Below are 14,083 nucleotides of genomic sequence, written 5' to 3'. Positions count from 1 at the left end.
ATATGAAAAAATGCTCATTGTCTCTAACCATCCGAGAAATGCAAATCAAAACCACACTGAGATATCACTTAAACCCAGAGACGATGGCTTACATCAAGTCCCAAAACAACAGATGCTGGTGTGGATGCAGAGAGAAAGGTTCAGTGATCCTCCTGCTGATGGGACAGTTAGTGGGACTGCAGGCTGGTGCAGCCTCTATGAAAAGCAGTATGGAGATTCCTTAAAGAGCTAAAAATAGACCTACCATTTGATCCTACAATCCCTTTACTAGGTATTTACCCAAAGGAAAAAAAGGCATTCTATCACTAAGACACTTGTACTAGAATGTTTTTAGCAGCACAATACACCATCGCAAAGATGTAGAAACAATCCAAGTGGGAACCCAACACAGGAATGAATTAATAAATTGTGGCATATGTATACCATGGAATATTATTTGGCCATAAAAAATGGTGGAAATTAGGTATCTTTCACAACAACCTGGATGTAACTGGAGACCATTCTAGGTATCACAAGAATGTAATAACAAACATCACATGTGCTGGGTACTAAATGGAACTAGTAGATTAACATCTATATGCTCACATGCAAGAAAAACTCAGTGAAATTCAAATGGGGGGGGAAGAGTGTTGGGTAAATTCACACTCAACAGGTACACTGCATGGGTATATGGCATACTACCTGGGTGTAGGACACACATTCCAATGTGACTTTAACCTTATAAATGCAAACTATGGAATCTGTTTGTACCCCCACATTAACCTGAAATTTAATAAAAAAAAGAATGTTCCCTCTCACCATCCCTATTCAACACATCATACTGGAAATACTCCTAGTTGATGCCATAAGAAAAGTAAAATATATAGATTTAGAAGGAAGAAATAAAACTCCATTTGTGTACATATGATAGATATGATTATCTATGTAGAAAATTCTAAAGAAACACCAAAAAATTTCTGGAGCTAAGCAATGATAGCCAAGATTAGAGAATGTAAGGTTAATGTATAAAAGTTGATGACTTTCCTGTATACCAGCAAAGAACTGAAATTAACTACACAGTACTATGTGAAAGAAGCCTGTCTGGAAAGTCTAATTACTGTATTATTCCAATTATATGTGACATTTCAGTAATGGCAAAATTATACAGACAGGAGGAAGATCAGTGCCTGCCAGCACTTCAGGGGATGGGGAGGATGGATGAAGAAATGGAGCATACAGCAGTCTTTGGGCAGTGAAATTATTCTGCAGGATGGTGAGAGATAATACATTTGTCAAAATTCACAGAACTATACAACACAAAGATTGAAACCTAATGGACCTTAGTTAATAGTAACATATCAATAATGGCTTATCAATTATATAACAAATACATCATATATTATAGATATTAATACAAAACAAACAAAATGTTAATAACAGAGAAACTATGGAAATAAGGCAAGAGAGAGGTATATGGAATTCTCTGTACTCTCTGAGCAATTTTTCTATAAATCTACAACTGTTCTAAAACAATTCAGTCTATAAAAAAACCCACACTCCCTAAAAGTAAATAACGATTAAAGAAACGAATTAAAAGTAACAATTAAAGTACAATATACAATCCAAAATACAAAAAGTAAATATCAGCATCAGGATAAAAAGAGGTACAAACCAACAAAGTTGGCACAAATTATAAACAAGTCAATATCCTATCTTGTATATAGAAGTCAGGTCTCAACTGAGGGATCGGTCTTAGAGAAGTGGGCACATTCATCCAAAATCAAAATTTCATGGAGCTCCATGAAACTATTAAGATCATCTAACATACACTCTTCAAATTAGGAGCATAAAACCTAAATGCTTCATCATGTGTCTTAGCTCCTAGAAGTCAACAGATCACATTTTTTAAGTTATTAACCTCGAACTAGGCCTTAGAGCAGTGGTTCTCAACCTTCCTAATGCCCTGGCCTTTTAATACAGTTCCTGTGGGTTGTGACAGGAATGCCCCAGCCTTTAATACAGTTCCTGTGGGTTGAGAACTGCTGCCTTAGAGCCAAGTGACTACTCAAGCTCTTGCTACTTGTGATAACTGTTCATAGCAAATCTCCAATTACCCTGTGCACCACCAAGTTCATCAATTGTTCTAGACCAGTGGTTCTCAACCTGTGGGTCACAACCCACAGGAACTGTATTAAAGGGTCAAGGCATTAGGAAGGCTGAGAACCACTGTTCTAGAGAGAGCAGGTAAAGTGGAGAAAACTTTCACTTCCTCAGGGAAATGAGAGATGGCCAAGGTTTAGCTTAGTGCTCAAAAGAAAATTAAATATTCTTTTTTTTTTTTTTTTGAGAAAGAGCCTAAAGCGTCCCCCTGGGTAGAGTGCCGTGGCATTACAGCTCACAGCAACCTCCAACTCCTGGGCTCAAGCGAGTCTCCTGCCTCCGCCTCCCAAGTAGCTGGGACCACAGGCGCCCGCCACAACGCCCGGCTATTTTTTGGTTGCAGCCGTCATTGTTGTTTGGCGGGTCCGGGCTGGGGATTCGAACCCGCCACCTTAGGTGTACGTGGCTGGCGCCTTAGCCGGTTGAGCCATAGGCGCCGAGCCGAAAATTAAATATTCTAACTGGAAAATGGTATGAGAAATTCCACCTGACTACTCAACTACCCTTGGAAAAACTATGAAAGGAAATGAAATATAATTAACTTCCCAAATTAAAGACAGCCAAAGCATTTAAAACCCCTCAAGACTGCAACTAGGATGAATGTAATTTAGAATCTAAAACTTTGTAGGCTAATGATACTATTAACCTCTCATTAATATTATCACCTCTAACTACCATAGCAACTACACTGAGAACAGCTCCTGGAGGTGCTGGATCTCTTATATAATTTCCTCTGGCTCCATAAAATGAGTGGTCAGTCACATACTCAGCACAAGTTAGACCAAGTCCCTCTCAGACTTCTTAACCTAGATCATACATTCTGCTGCACTGTGACCTCCCTTGAATGTCTATAAAGAATGGGCAGTTGTCAATTCTAAGAAATGACTAAAGTTATCTCAGGAATGGCAGGAGTGTTGAACATCAGAGAATCTGATAGTGACTTCAATACTATATCCTGAGCCACAAACAGTTGGGAGGACCTTCATCAGCCTCCCCTTGAAGTCACAGACCTCAGTGTTCTCATCTGCTCCAAAGGCAAAAGGGGCCCTGCAGAGGCACCCCTCAGCTGTGAGACAGGCATAGTCAATATCTTACACTCTCCAGAGTCTTACCATTATCAGATTAAAAAAGAAAAGTCATTAGCTAAAATTTTTCATTAAAAAAGATTTGCAGGCTGGGCACAGTGGCTCAAGGCTATAGTGCTGGCCCTCTGGTACTCTGGAAGGCTGAGGCAGGTGAATTGCTTGAGCTTAGGAGTTCAAAACCACCTGAGCAAGAACAAGATCTTGTCTTTACTAAAAATAGAAAAAATAGCTGGATGTTGTGCCAGGCCCCTGTAGTTAGCTACTCAAGAGGCTAAGGCAAGAAGATCACTTAAGCCCAGAGGTTTGAGGTTGCTGTGAGTTATGATGACATCATAGCACTCTACCCAGGGCAACACTCTATCTAGCATGATTCAACACTCATTCACGATAGAAACTCAATTAATTAATATCAATAGTATATTAAGTGGAAAAATACAAGCAGCAGATTATGTACCAGCATCAAAATAAAAATGGAATATACTTTTGTATGAATGGAAAAAAAATCTGAAAAAATATAGATAAAACTGTTAAAGGGATTAAAGGGAGGAAGATACTATAGATTTTGACATTGTTTGATTTTTTCATTATGAGGATGTATTATTTTAATAATATTTAAATGATATTTTTGCTTTAGAAGAGTCAGAATCAATAGTACTCCTAATCTGAGTTTGCTTGATTTTCTAGCAAACATACAGATTACATCAGAAAAAAAAATTCTCAATTATATAAACTGACTCAAATTAAATTCTCTCATTTCCATTTTTCCTCTCAAATTCCCATCATGTGTGTCACATGCCGACTCCCACTGGTGCCTCAAGGACAAAGGTCATACCAAATATATCACCCTGAACACTCTGAATGTTGATTAAATACATTTTCCAAGAGAAACAATGTGAAACATCACATTCCAGGCTTCCTGGTTCCATCTTCAGGTCAGTGAACTACATCAGTCAACACAGTGCTCAGCAAGATAAGGAATGTATAATTAATCTTTTCATTATCTTCTAAATTTACCAGCAGTTGTTTTCCAGAGCTCACTATGTGGAATCTCAACTTTGGAGACACAATGTACTCATCAGACAGTGCAAAATACACTCTGTTCTTAAATCCACATAGCTGCTTATCTTGCAACTATTCTTGGCCAGAAAGACAAGTGAACAGTCCCTGAGAAACCAACTCTGGAAATGGAGAGCATTACTGGCCACCTAACCAGGAACAAGAAAACTAAAACTCATCCTGCTAGCTTGCATGGCAAAGCTTCTTCCAAAGCCTGGTCAAGTGGCTTCAACCACTGCCCACAATGGCAGGAAGCAACAATCATATTTCATATTTTTTAGATGAGCCAAGATGGGAAAAGGCCACAGAAATATAAAATGTTCCTGACTCTTCAAGCTTACTATGGCTGATTTTTGCACCATCATCTACTTTACAAATATTTCTAAGCAGAATGAGGAAATTATTAACAAATACTATGTGAATACTGTATATGAAAAGCACTAACTGCACTTAGCACATTCCCAAGTACTTATTTCCAGTCACTTGGAAGCAAATGGCAGAAGACAACTAATTATTTCACCACAGTGCATATCATAATACTGCCAAAACAAACTGCATTTGTACACAATAAAAAAATTCATTGAATGCATACGCACTAACACAAGAGCTACAGGCAAATTTCACAAACCTGATAAAATTCAGTAAGTTTGTTGGGAAGACTTATGAAATCACTCTAGTGAAGCTGCTGGAGAAACTCCACTGCCCTGTCTGCAAGAGGCATGTGTTTTGACCTGATCCATCCATCCATCTGCAACCCTTTCTTTGCAGAGAAAGATTCCTACGACAGCTGTGCCAGTGACTGGTCTGCACGTTTGTCTACTTCAGGCAGTAAATGTTAGGGAGCTCATTTGGCTGCAGATCAAGGCCACAACTGCCAATCACTTTTATGGCTAATAAAGGTGATTATTTCTACCTCCACCTGTCTCACTCTGTATTTCACTATTTTTAACTAATTTGGAAACAAGTAGAGCAGTGGTTCTCAACCTTCCTAATGCCGCAATGTATGTTCATCATTAAAAAGGGGTCACGACCCACAGGTTGAAAACTGCTGAAGTATTCTTTTATTAGCTCCCTTATACACCATAAATGCTACCTCCAAAAGGGCCTAAAAACAGTGCTCTGAGCCCTTATGTCATCTACAATAAAATGTTTTAAAACAAAAATTCATAATTCTTAGAACAATCAGTTAATACTCTAGAATAGTGGTTCTCAACCTATGGGTCATGACCCCTTAGGGGGTCAAATGACCCTTTCACAGAGGTCGCCTAAATACATCCTGCCTATCAGATATTTACATTACGATTCATAATAGTAGCAAAATTACAGTTATGAAGTAGCAACAAAAATAATTTTATGGTTGGGGATCACCACAACATGAGGAACTGTATTAAAGGGTCACGGCATTAGGAAGGTTGAGAATCACTACTCTAGAACTCCAATCACTTATAGAGTAAGTTTCACCTTACCATATAAAGTGTTGTAAGACTCTTCCAGACTTGGAGAGAAAACAAACAAAACAACGTAGGACCAGTGGGATATCTCAGAAATCAGAAAACAAATATAACTAAGTAAAAAATAAAAATTCAAATGTGACAGAAATAGACTTCTAGAGCAAGGGATGGAAGCAGTGAGCATAGCACAAAGCTCTGGCCATAAGTAGCACTTGACTAATCCATTTATCCACTGATGGGCATGTACAGAAGGAACAGGATGATTTGTGCCAGGGCAGGGGCAATAATATGGCCTTTTTTTTCTTTTTTTTTTTTTTTTGCAGTTTTTGGCCGGGGCCGGGTTTGAACCCGCCACCTCTGGTATACAGGACTGTCACCCTACTCCTTTGAGCCACAGGCGCCGCCCAATAACATGGCCTTTTTCACAGGGCAATTTCATCCCATTCCTCAAGGGAGAGGACAGTTCTGTTTGGGGAAGGTACTGGAGACTCCCCTGACTCTTATCCCAAAACGGCCTAAATAAGATTGATTTTTTTCTTCAAGCCAGTTGACTCGGCATAAAAGGATTGTTCTCAATCTGCTTGATGTCTGAAATTATTCTAAAGAAAAGAAAAGCCTTTTAAACTCCAATTAAAAATAAATGGCTTAAAATGTGCTTTAAAATGGATGCGAAGTAATGCATTTGCTTTGACTGTATTTCATTTAATTATGAGTAAATGACATATTAGACGTTGCCCAGCTTAGATGGAGGAAATGACAAAAGAACAGGTCAATATGTGCCCTGAGTGGAAAAGAGGTCTCTACAAAGGGAAATGTGGGGTAGGATAGGAGAAAAGAATGTAAAAGCCACCTTTTAAAATGATGTGTGTTAGGAAATACAATGATACAGTGTCCATGATATAAATGGGACAAAGGTAGAGAACCACAAAAGGCTGTGAGGTTAACTGACTTAGTTTAGGTGCTCAGGACCTTATCCTACTAAGTTTCCCTACTATAAATTGATCAGATTGTTCCCAGATTAATTTTCCCAATGCTAGTCTCTGATTATTACTAGTTCACCCCAAAACCTTCAGTGACACCCTTCAACCTTCAGAATGAGGTCAAAATGACCCAAAGAAAGATTTGATGCCTTCTGTGAACCAGCCATAACTTACTTTGTCTGTCATACTATCTTTATTATTCCTTTATATCATTCCCTCGCTGATGACTCAGCAAAATTTAGCTAGTCTCCAAACACACACAGCTTCTTCCAACTTCCTCATCTACCTTTCTTCTCACATCCCAAGCCTCAGTTCTCCTCCTCCTTCAAAGACCACAGCCTCCACAATAGCATCTCTTATTCTCCATCAATATAACAAGGTCTACTATGTGTCAAATACTCTGCTAAGGGCCTTACCTATACAACTACCCTGCGAAGTAGGTACTTAGGTACTTAATGTGTGGTATCTCTATTTATCAGATGTAGAAACGGTGTCTTAAGAAAATAAAATAATTTGTCCAAGGGCCTTACAATAAGTTCTAAAACAGGATTTGAACCCAGGTAGTCTGGCTCCAAGTCCAAAGTCATAACATACATATCCAAAAAACTATCTTCTTTCCTCTGCACTTCCATTTTACTTTATCTGTTTAACTAAAAAGTAATGTAACATGTATACATATTGCATGCATATTTATGGATACATGTATATATGTTATGTGTCTTTCTAGACTCTAAGTCTCTTAACAGCAAGGTTCATCTACGTAAGATTATCTTTGTATATATGCCTGGTATCTCACGTAGTATCTTGTGCAAAGGGGGTACTGGATAAAGCATCTGCTGAATAGATGAAGCTACGTATCAGTCTTAATCTTTTCTCTCTTTTTTTTTTCCTTTGGACTGGAAGATAATTTAATAGAATATTTTAAGCGCAGAGTTGACGCACTCACAAACCAGTCCCTCCCTCCCTCTCCTGCAGTGAGGACAGGAGCCTTTTGCCCACACTAAGTGGACACTCCTTCTTCACAGAAAGGACTATACACATGTGATGAAGCAAGTTCCCTCCTTGGAGAAAAATGACGTACTTCCCCATCAAAAACAACATGGTCATCCCAATAATCATTCCAGTTCTGCAAATCTGAAGCAATCAATACTCCATTGCAGGACCACTGTCTACTAAAATAGCTGTAGTACTATGTAGTGATGAAAATTCCCACATCAACAGACTTAACCACAGCTTTCAGCAAAGCAATAAACGCTTCAGTTATGTTCATGGTTTTTCTCAGCTGACAAGTTACAACTCTAATTTTATGAAACACCAGACCAAACCAAGAAACTAACAGCAAAAGCCTGTCCACCTTGTTGGGGGAGGCCGCTATCTCCTGCCCTTTTTTTTTTTTTTTTGGCAGTTTTGGCCAGGGCTGGCCTTGAACCCGCCACTCCCAGTATATGGGGCTGGCACCCTACTCCTTGAGCCACAGGAGCTGCCCTCTCCTGTCCTTCTTACCAGCTCTCTTCTCAGAGAGCAAGTGCTTTGGCTTCATGTTGAACACGTGCCTGTCCGCCTTGCCTGTCTTCCCCAGGCAGTTCATTTCTTCCAAGCCTTCATCATCGTCTTGGCTTTCTTTATTATTGTGACAACATGCAGAAACATTACATAGAGTTAAACTCTATGTGGAGAGGGTGGAATAGTCTTCCTGTTTTCTCTTCTGGGTGGCACTCTGAGACCTTCTTACAGGGACCACATAGTGGGTATTGTCTTTCCCATCCATGTCAACACCAAGACTACGCATCTAATTCTCCTAAAGCATGCATCTCATTCTCCTAAAGCACTCACACCCTGGGTCCCTGTGTATTTTTTCCCTTGAATTCCAGAATTTTCAACTTCTTTTTTTCTCTGATTTGATTCATCAGCTGTCAGATCTCTACCATCTCCTCATCCATCGCTGTCAGATCTCTACCATCTCCTCATCCTCACTCTCAGACTCACTGCCGTACTCTCCTGCTCCTCTTCTTAGCTCTTCTTCTTTTTCTAACTCTTCCAATTTCTTCATGATGGCTGGATCAATATAATCAGCTATATTATGGCCTTCCTAGATCTCTAATATCTTACTGCATTTTTCAGAAGAATTCATTAAATCTCAGTACTTCTGAAGATCCAAAATATAACTGTCTCCCATTTCTAGCTTAAGATCTTGTTCCCTCTTCTTGGGCTCCTCCATCTCCATTCTCTTCCTGCGTACCACAATGCCTTCTGGGATATACAGGGCCCTCTCCTTATCTCACTTATTCAGGACAGCTAAATGCAGTCTGTTCAGCCTCTCGTTGGTTCATTTCCCTTCATTTTAGTTTCCACTTGATGAGCCAAAAGCCTGTCATAAGCCTCTGTTTTCACCATGATGGATGCCCTCCTTGGTCAGGGTGCTGGTCTTTATCACAGGGAATCCTTCAGCCTGCAAGTCCATGAATATTTTCTGATCATCTTCAGAAAGTTCAGCTATTCTCTTCACATCACATTTGTCTACCACAACTATAACAGGCTTGATCAAGAAGGGCCAGATGTTCTGAAAGACCTCCAGCTGCTCCTTTAGCCTGTGGCTACACGGCTCAGGCAGATCCATCACATACAAGACTGCAGCTTGCAGGTGAGCCCAAGCTGTGATGGCCTGTATCTCGATGGTGTTCTGATCCTCCAAGGGGTGATTCAAAATCTCCAGAGTGTCAATAACCTGTCAGCGCAGTCAGCTGTAATCCAAATGTCCAACAGAGACTTGATCGTGAACATGTAGGGCTAGACATCAATGTCCACTCTCGTCACCTTACTGATGAAGCTAGATTTCCTGACGTTCGAGTACCTACACAGAAGTAGAATCCTGGATTTGGATCAACGGTTGGGAAACAGGATAAATGCTGACACACTTGCTCCAGTTACTCTAAGCTCTGCTTCTGCTTCATGGAGCACATGTGTCCAAGCGAGACCCACTTCCGCTGCCTGCAGCGGTACAGAGAGTCACCATACCTTATAAGCCACATATAGTCTTTAGAAGCACTGTCCACTAGAGTTTTGGCAAATGTTTATTTTTATTAAAGCCAACTTGTAATGGTCCTTGTCATAGAGAATATTCATCAAATCAGTGTAGAATGGGCAGATGTTATCGAATTTAGGGAAATCTGTGAGAATCTTTCATGGTATTCTGTTGAGTAAATTTGACTTTTCTCATATAAAAACATTACCAAATTCGATAAATTTTTGGTAATCTTTATGGATAAATGAGAGTCTTTCACTGAGTCCTCATAATGTCAGGTCAGTAAAGTCCTTGGCTGACAGCACCACTGTGATCTTCTTGAAGTTGTAGTGTACCATGCCAGCTGCACTGCCTAAACTTTATTTTTCAAACAAGAGTAGTGTCTTATAAAATCTTAGCTCCCAAGGAATTTGCTTATCTAGGTACCATGAGGGACATACTTCACGGTAAAGGGACCATTAGTTCTATACATGTTGGGGGTGCAGTCAATGAACTAACACTCCTTTTATGATGTATTAGAGACTTCTTAAGACCCATGGTTGGTTTGAAATTACAGTAGCACTTATACCATTAAGAAAAGAAACATAGGCTCGGCGCCCATAGCTCAGTGAGTAGGGTGTCAGCCACATACACCGAAGCTCACGGGTTTGAGCCTGGCCCAGGCCTACTAAAACAACAATGACAACTGCAACCAAAAAATAGCCAGGCGTTGTGGCAGGCACCTGTAGTCCTAGCTACTCAGAGGCTGAGGCAAGAGAATCACTTAAGCCCAAGAGTTGGTGGTTGCTATGAGCTGTGATGCCATTGCACTCTAACAAGGGCAACACAGTGAGACTCTGTCTCACAAAAAAAAAAAAGAAAGAAAGAAATGAAAAGAAACATATTTTAGGTACTGTGACAGTGTGACAAAAGGTCTGGCAATGGAAGCAAACAAATAGTTGAGGGAAGAGTTGATTATTTTTTTCCCTTTTGGCTGGAAAGGGCATAGAAAATCTGAAGATCATGACTTTAGTACTATATCATGAGCTGTCAAAAGTTGGAGGACCTGGCTCGGCACCTGTGGCTCAAGCGGCTAAGGCGCCAGCCACATACACCCAAGGTGGCGGTTCGAATCCCCAGCCCGGGCCCGCCAGACAACAATGATGACTGCAACTAAAAAATGGCCGGACGTTGTGGCGGGCGCCTGTAGTCCCAGCTACTTGGGAGGCTGAGGCAGGAGACTCGCTTGAGCCCAGGAGTTGGAGGTTGCTGTGAGCGTGATGCCATGGCACTCTACCCAGGGGGATAGCTTGAGGCTCCATCTCAAAAAAAAAAAAAAAAAAAAAAGTTGGAGGACCTTCACCAGCCTCCCCTTGATAGTCACAGGCTTGAGTGTTCCCATCTGTTGCAAAGGCAAGAGGCACCCCTCCACTGTGAGACAGGCACAGTCAGTATCTTACACTCCAGAGTCTCTGCCTCACAGCAATGGAGGTCATTGTATTGCCACTGCTGTGCTGTCTGAATTCCCCCACTGGAGTAACAGCTGGATGGTGTCTGTACTCCTTCAATGCACTACATATCAGGGGGTTATACACACTCCGAAATAAGTTCCCAAGGGTGGCACCTATGGCTCAAGGAGTAGGGTACCAGCCCCAATATACTGGGGGTAGTGGGGCCAAAACTGCAAAAATAAATAAATAAATAAATAAATAAAATAAGTTCCCAAAACCCCCTTACTAATTTCTGGAACATGCCACTAACCCCATCACCACTTCACTAGAGGAGTTATTTTATTTTATTCTTTTTTTTAGAGACAAGATCTAGTTCTGTTACCCAAGCTGGAGTTCAGTGACACAATCACAGTTATCATAGTTCACAGTACCCTTGAATGCTTGGCATCAAGTGATCCTCTTGCATCAGGCTCCCCAGTAGCTAGGACTTCCAGTATGTGGCACCATACTTGTCTAATTTTTTAACTTTTTATAGAGTTGTTACCCCGGGTTATTTCAAACTCCTGGCCTCAAGAGATCCTCCCACCATGGTCTCCCAAAGTGCTGGGATTATAGGTGTGAGCCACCATACATGGCCAGAATGTTTTTGAAGTAACTTGTACCATCTTTCTTTCAAAGTTCTCCTTACACAACTGATGGCCAAACATGGGATGAATCAATGAAGCTAGCTTTTTTTTCTTTTTGAGACACCTCACTTTGTTGGCCTTGGTAGAGTGCTGTGGCATCACAGCTCACAGCAACCTCCAACTCTTGAGCTTAAGCAATTCTCTTGCCTCAGTCTCCAGAGTAGCTGGGACTACAGGTGCCTGCCACAATGCCCAACTATTTTTAGAGATGGGGGTCTCCTCTTGCTCAGGCTGGTCTCAGACCTGTGAGCTCAAGCAATCTACCCGCCTTGTCCTCCCAGAGTGCTAGAATTACAGGCATGAGCCACCACACCTAGTCTTTAATATTATAAAGCTGGTGTGTATTTTACCCACCAGGACTTTTAGTGATATATATTAATTTAAATGTTATGTCTTTAGTATTTGTCTTAAAGATGGGAGACAACTAAAGCTACTGGAAAGAGAAGCTCAAATATTTTAAGCAGTTCCTTTTCTCATATTTAAGTATAAGCAACAAGTTCAACATCAGCAAGTCCCAGCTCTCCTGATCCTCTCAGCAGTTTTTAATGCAAATTAACACCAGGGCAGTCCCACTTTTGATTCTGAAGATAGAACATTAAAAATGTAAACTGGCCCATTCCTGTGCAGAAAAGTATGAAAAGAGACTCAAATCTAAGTTTGTCCAATGGACAAAACTCAGAAAGATTTTCTTACATTATAGTAAATATAAATAGCCTCACATGGCCACTGCATTAAGAAAGGAAATAAAAACAGATCAAAGAAGAAATCTGAGGCAAGTGGATGTTTGAAATAACTCCAAAAAATGAATCGCAACAATCTTATAAAATAAAATGGGAAGGAGGAAGAGGAAAACAGGTGTGTGGGGGAGGTGAAGAGACAAGAATAAGATAAGATTGGTTTAGGTGAGATGCAGACATTTTTTTCTTCAAATGCCTTAGCCAAAAGCAACAGGTTTCACATGTGTAAAAGCAAGGGAAGCCTGGTTCAGAGCCAATTCCTCATGAAGCCCAGTTTCCAACACTTACAATGAGACAAAGTTGCAAAGGAATTTTTTTCTTGCATAAGGGATGTAGGCAACATGCCTGCACTACAACTGCGAATGAGAAAATAGACAATAACCAGTCAGGGCCCTTGAGTAATGCCAAAATAATTTAAAGCTAACCAAAATTCTCAGCAAGTTCCAAAGACATCACTGACTAAAAAACCTGTTTCACCTTAGTGTTGCAAGTATCATGGGAACAAAAATGAGGGCTTCCTTCCTCATCTACTCTGGAAAATGCTTCAATTTGTAAAGAGGGTAAGAAAAAAAAAAACACGAAGCTTTCAACTCCCCAGCATATAAAGTTATCCAGTTGGTTCTTCAATTCTTCTCCCTTTCTCCAAGTTGATTCTCCATGGTATCCTGGTTTAGGTCCACAATTTCTGGGAACAGCAGCCCTAAAATATTGGCCACTGACTGCCATACTCAAAGAAAATCACAAGACTCTCAAGCATAAATAATGTTTAAATGCATTAATTCCATATAATTTGTTGGTATTTTTTCAAAGGCATTGTTATTTTAGAAGATGTCAGTCTAAACTACAAAAGAGTTGGAAGAAACAAACATTGGGTGCAGCAACTAGGGCGCCAGCCACATACACTGGGGCTGGCGGGTTTAAACCCAGCCCAGGCCTGCCAAACAACAACGATAACTACAACAAAAAAACAGCCAGATGTTGTGGGGGGCACCTGTAGTCCCAGCTACTTGGGAGGCGAGGCAAGAGAATCGCTTGAGCTCAAGAGTTGGAGGTTGCTGTGAGCTGTGACGGCATAGCACTCTACTGAAGCTGACAAAGTGAGATGTCTCAAAAACAAACAACAACAAAAAAAACAAAACAGACATTGGTATAATATCCAAGGAAGTCAAGCGTGTGGAGGAAGGTAGTTGCTTCCAGAACCCTGATACATTTTCCATGTATAAATCCAAAACAGCCTTTTTTTCCATGCTCTATGCACAACCCCTCTGCCACCTTCCATTTAAAATTTTTATGCTTGGCTCAGCATCTAGAACTTAGAGGTTAGGGTGCCGGCCACATGCATCGGGGCTGGTGGGTTCAAACCCGGCCCAGGCCTGCTAAACAACCAATGACAACAGCAACCAAAAAAAATAGCTGGGCATTGTGGCAGGCACCTGTAGTCCTAGCTACTTGGGAGGCTGAGGCAAGAGAATCACTTAAGCCCAAGAGTTTGAGGTT

At 40.7% G+C, this 14,083-nt stretch overlaps 1 protein-coding gene and 1 pseudogene across 6 annotated transcripts in view; both read right to left on the bottom strand.

Annotated features, from left to right (window-relative positions):
* Window positions 1-14,083, bottom strand: part of ANKS1A (ankyrin repeat and sterile alpha motif domain containing 1A) — a 216,754-nt gene that overhangs the window by 153,572 nt on the left and 49,099 nt on the right. The window lies entirely within an intron of this gene.
* On the bottom strand, window positions 8,179-10,214 carry LOC111725060 (annotated as a pseudogene).

The sequence above is a fragment of the Otolemur garnettii genome, unplaced genomic scaffold (genome assembly GCF_000181295.1).
Source record: "Otolemur garnettii isolate 467f Iridium unplaced genomic scaffold, OtoGar3 scaffold00031, whole genome shotgun sequence".
NCBI classification, from domain to species: domain Eukaryota; kingdom Metazoa; phylum Chordata; class Mammalia; order Primates; family Galagidae; genus Otolemur; species Otolemur garnettii.
Note: the sequence above shows the minus strand (reverse complement) of the source record. Positions and strands in the feature narration are given on the sequence as shown.